Genomic DNA, 5,961 nt, shown 5'->3' on the forward strand with positions numbered 1-5,961 from the left:
GAGGAGAGACTGAGGGAGCAGAGGAAGGAGAGGCTGGGAGAGGAGGAGAGACTGAGGGAGCAGAGGAAGGAGAGGCTGGGAGAGGAGGAGAGACTGAGGGAGCAGAGGAAGGAGAGGCTGGGAGAGGAGGAGAGACTGAGGGAGCAGAGGAAGGAGAGGCTGGGAGAGGAGGAGAGACTGAGGGAGCAGAGGAAGGAGAGGCTGGGAGAGGAGGAGAGACTGAGGGAGCAGAGGAAGGAGAGGCTGGGAGAGGAGGAGAGACTGAGGGAGCAGATGAAGGAGAGGCTGGGAGAGGAGGAGAGACTGAGGGAGCAGAGGAAGGAGGCTGGAAGAGGAGGAGAGGAAATGAAATGAGGAAAAAATGAGAAAGGAAAATAGATCAAGAGAATTTGCTGAAGAGGAGGCCCAGAGTCGTCCCGCTGTCAACAGAATACCCCCTTGCATGGATGAGGAAGTGAGCTAAGTTCAATCAGCTGGCCGAAAATAAAAGTGATAAACATCTTTAGGAAATGCCATCAACTGCAGATCTTTATCAAACAGAACAACAGTTAATCATGATGTACTGAACGTGTCACGTTGTTTAAATGATTGGAGACAGGCGCAGGAATACATAATAAGGTGTTTTAATACTCCACCCAAAAGTACAACATGCCATGAAAGGCACGGGGACGAAGCCCTAAACAAACACGTATACAAAAATTACTAATCAGGGAAATTAGAATCAGGTGTGCGTAATGAGACAGTGACACCTAAAGGCCGGTGACGTAGACTTACGGAACTGGTGCACAGAATGAGCAGCAGTAACGGAGGAATCCGTGACAAAGTGGTTAATCCCTAGTGAACATGTACCATGTATCTTTTTCTCTAGAGAAATGAGTGATCTGTATCTCTATTTCTCCAGTGAAGTGAGTGATCTGTATCTCTATTTCTCCAGAGAAGTGAGTGATCTGTATCTCTGTTTCTCCAGAGAAGTGAGTGATCTGTATCTCTGTTTCTCCAGAGAAGTGAGTGATCTGTATCTCTGTTTCTCCAGAGAAGTGAGTGATCTGTATCTCTGTTTCTCCAGAGAAGTGAGTGATCTGTATCTCTGTTTCTCCAGAGAAGTGAGTGATCTGTATCTCTGTTTCTCCAGAGAAGTGAGTGATCTGTATCTCTGTTTCTCCAGAGAAGTGAGTGATCTGTATCTCTGTTTCTCCAGAGAAGTGAGTGATCTGTATCTCTGTTTCTCCAGAGAAGTGAGTGATCTGTATCTCTGTTTCTCCAGAGAAGTGAGTGATCTGTATCTCTGTTTCTCCAAAGAAGTGAGTGATCTGTATCTCCGTTTCTCCAGAAGAGTTAGTGATCTGTAGAACAGTATGCCAGAAAGTCAGGCCTATGTAGTACTTCTATGATGGACCCAGTCATCTCAGTCTCCCTCCGGTCTAAAGGTCCAAACTGGCAATAAAGACTCTCTGCCATGTTAATGTTATGTTTGGTAGATTGTTAGAAGCTATAGTAAAACCAGAAGTAGAACTGAAGTTGCCTATCCTTCAGTACTGTTCACCCAAGCACTTAGTGTCCAGTAAACCTGGAGCACATTGTCCACTAGTGACAGATGGAGGTTATTCTTTATTTAGTTCACCTGAAAGTCATAGACATACAGTAGCTTGTGGCTGTAACTACCATGAAGTACCATTGGACTCCATTGCGAATAGACTACATCAGCGAGTTCTACATTTAAGGCTCCTACAGGGCAGTACTGATGGATATCTTCACTGTAAATGTCTAGTAGACAAAGTTATTTCCTGCTCTAATGCTATAGTTCAGATCAGGGTGCAGAGCTGCAGTCCTCAGAGGCTACAGTCCTGGAGGGCCACCTGCAATCCTGCTGGTTAGCATTTCTCCCTGGCACTTTGCTGAACAGTTAACGTGGCTGATTGCCAAGTGAGTGCACACACCTGGCATCCCAGGTCTATATTGGTCCCCAGTGTAGAGTGTTGCATCTCCACAGTAGGGGTGGAACAGGAGGCTTTATACAGCTCTGGCCCCAGTAGACCTTCTCCCTCAGATTCCACCTGAGTCCACCTGACTGTACTTTCCGCTATCAGCAGAACCAGTAACTGTGTCACTGACCCATACACCTTACAGCCATACCACACGCTCAGACTCAAAGCACTGGATAACCTATGCAGATATTTAGTGAGGTAAACCCTCTGGCTGTGTGATTTGTGTTCACCTGGGGAGAGAAAGGTCCACAAGCAGATTAAAAGCAGAGTAAACACACAAACTCCAGCCTCTGCTCTATCTGTGTGCTTGTGATAAAGATCTCCATCTCTCCCTGCTGCTGTGGACCAGGATCAGAAGAGAATAAATAAACAATCACATGAAGAGGTACATTTCTGTAAACAAAATAAAAATGTTCAATTCTGCTAATGTATATATACACCTCTATATACACCTCTATACACCTCTATATAAACCTATATATACACAGTGGTTCTTCCTTTACAAGTTTGGAGCTTATGGCGCAACCGTTTGTGGTAGAGGGTGGCATATTGTGGTAAATTGTGTCATTCTGGCAACAATGGCTGACACTTTAATAACGTGCCATAGAATTCTGTGGCACCCTGCAAGCTGTGCTGCAGTACGCCACAACTTTTAAAGGAAGAACCACTGTACACCTATATACACCGCCCCACTACACAAACATATACAGAGAGGGAGAACCATCTCAATACTTCTCAGAGGGGTCACATGTAGGTGCGTACACTGACAGAGACTGATCAGACGAATCCAGCTATGATCCCTTATTGATGTCACTTGTTAAATTCACTTCAATTAGTGCAGATGAAGAGACAGGTTAAAGAAGGATTTTTAAGCCTTGAGTCAGTTGAGACATGGATTGGGTATGTGTGCCATTCAGAGGTTGAACTGGCAAGACAAAATATTTAAGTGCCTTTGAACGGGGTATGGTAGTAAGTGCCAGGCGCACCAGTTTGAGTGTGTCAATAACTGCTCAACAGTTTTTTGTGTGTATCAAGAATGGTCTACAACCCAACTTGACACAACTGCAGGAAGCATTGGAGTCAACATGGGCCAGCATCCCTGTGGAACGCTTTTGACACCTTGTAGTCCATGCCCCGATGAATTGAGTTCTGAGGGCAAAAGGGGGTGGAACTCAATATTAGGAAGGTGTTCCTAATATTTCGTAACCTCAGTGTGTGTACGTACTGTACGTGTGTGTGTGTGTGTGTCTGTGTGTGTGTTTATGTATCTTTGCTTATCCACATAAAACACTCATTCATTTACAAGCCTTTGCATGCAGCACATCAAATCCCCATCCACCTACATCCACATCAAAACATTACAGCCTCACCACAATACATCACTGAATCAGCTATTAAAAGTGAGAGATGTGACATTGCCTCTGCAAGCTGGTTTCCAGGGCCATGTTGTAGTAATTGTCATTGTACAAGTAAGTGGCATTGCCCCTCAGACCTATAGTATGGGAATGACTCTGGCTGTGACAGGAGCTGGGGATGGGATAGATAGGTGGGAGGGCTGTGTGTGTGTGTGTGTGTGTGTGTGTGTGTGTGTGTGTGTGTGTGTGTGTGTGTGTGTGTGTGTGTGTGTGTGTGTGTGTGTGTGTGTGTGTGTGTGTGTGTGTGTGTGTGTGTGTGTGTGTGTGTGTGTGTGTGTGTGTGTGTGTCTGTCTGTGTGTGTGTGTGTGTGTGTGTGTGTGTGTGTGTGTGTGTGTGTGTGTGTGTGTGTGTGTGTGTGTGTGTGTGTGTGTGTGTGTGTGTGTGTGTGCGTGCGTGCGTGCGTGCGTGCGTGCGTGTGTGTGTGTATGTGTGCTTCCTCTGGTGTGTGTGACAGTCGGGGGTGGCTGTAATGGCTAATGCCCGGTCGTCCTTCATCCCCCTGGTCTAAATGGTGCCGTCAGGCCCCTAATTGAGATGGAAAAAAGTCTGTGCCCTCGTCCTGTTCCTCCAGTAGCAACAGGATGGATTCCCTTAGAGGACAGCCAGCCAGGCACAGTGCTCGGACCATTCAGAAATTCGTATAGGCTAGATAATCTAACCTGTCGAAAGGGGTTGATGTGTCACTGGTAGAAATAAACAAACAACCTGTTAATGATCCGATTATTTACAGGAACACATACAGTTATATGCATATGAGATTGCATCATGTGTGTCTATCATTTTATTGAGTAGGTTTTTCAAGATATTTCTGTGGTTGTGCTTTCTTCTCACTCTGTTTCTCTCTTGAATGTGTTGTGAAGTCCAGCAGAACGTTGTGAATATTCATTGTGTTGTGCTTAGCCTGCAGATGGGGCTGCTGGACTGTGAAACTGCTCTTTGTTGAGGCCCCGTGAGGTTTCTTGTGTGAACTGGAGATGAGCATCCTGTCTTTGTGTATCTCTGCTGAGCATGCAGGGACCCACTGGGCACAGACGTCAGTTGAACATCTATTCTTGATTTACATTTGAGTTGTCAACAAACGTGAATTCAATATGAAATCAACAAAAAATGTCACCATGACATTGCATTTAGGTTAAGAGTTTTGTGAAAATAAGACTCAATTCCCTTACTTTGATGACTTTTTGCACGTTTTCCACATTGATTCAACGTCATAACAGTTTTTGGTTAAAATGACGTGGAACCAACGTTGATTCAACTAGTTTTTGCCCAGTGGGGAAACTCCCTTTGCTGTCCTTATCAGGTTAATACTCTTTCACTCCTGAAGAATAGCAGTATTATTCTCTCTTCGTTTTCTCTGAGCTAGAGTGTGATGAGAACAGTCATAATACTGTATTTCCCATAGGAGCTATATTACCTATTACTTCTATACTAACAATCACCTGAGAGATAGAGAGCGAGAGAAAGAGAGCGACAGGGAAAGTGAGAGTGAAAGAGAGAGACAGAGAGAGAAACAGATAAAGAAAACAGAAGAAAGAGAGAGAGAGAGAGAGAGAGAGAGAGAGAGAAAGAGAGAGAGAGAGAGAGAGAGAGAGAGAGAGAGAGAGAGAGAGAGAGAGAGAGAGAGAGAGAGAGAGAGAGATGGGGTGCAGGAGAAACACTGTTACCTCTGTCTGTCTGTCTGTCTGTCTGTCTGTCTGTCTGTCTGTCTGTCTGTCTGTCTGTCTGTCTGTCTGTCTGTCTGTCTGTCTGTCTGTCTGTCTGTCTGTCTGTCTGTCTGTCTGTCTGTCTGTCTGTCTGTCTGTCTGTCTGTCTGTCTGTCTGTCTGTCTGTCTGTCTGTCTGTCTGTCTGTCTGTCTGTCTGTCTGTCTGTCTGTCTGTCTGTCTGTCTGTCTGTCTGTCTGTCTGTCTGTCTGTCTGTCTGTCTGTCTGTCTGGCAGAGTTTGTCTTGGATGATGCCCTTCATTCCCATCCCAAGGTCTCTCCACTCTTCTCCCCTCCTCCTCTCCTCCCCTCTCCCCTTCTCCTCTACATCATAAATGGCTGAATATGAAGCCTTGTTTCCAGTCCGTTTCACGCGGCGGTGGGCGGAGGGCCTTTAGATCTACTCGCACCTCAGGAGGCAGTTAGGTGGAAAAGTGTTCTTACCTCCACACCTCCGTACCTCCGCCTCAGATCTGTCCATGCATCATTCAGGCTCCAGCACAAGGGCAGGCAGTGGCATTACCATTTAGTGAGGGGGAGCGCTTGGCCAGGAGACCACACATTAATAAATTGCTCCTTCTAAAGACAATATCTATCTTTCCTGACAATTTCTTCCCTAATGATCCAATGTCCTGGGGCTACATCATCCATGCAACAAGGGAAGTGGAGAGGAGCACAACTTCCAAAAACAGCTGCTTTTTATTTTGTTAATGTAGTATTTCCTGAATGATCCGTTAGATTGAATGCTACTGTATATACTGCACATAGATGTTTCATTAGCATTGTATTCTCATTGCATTACAATACATTTCCATGTACTGTTACTGCAATGTCCAATGGGATGTGGATGAACACAGGT

The sequence above is a fragment of the Salvelinus alpinus genome, chromosome 14 (assembly GCF_045679555.1).
Source record: "Salvelinus alpinus chromosome 14, SLU_Salpinus.1, whole genome shotgun sequence".
Taxonomy (NCBI): domain Eukaryota; kingdom Metazoa; phylum Chordata; class Actinopteri; order Salmoniformes; family Salmonidae; genus Salvelinus; species Salvelinus alpinus.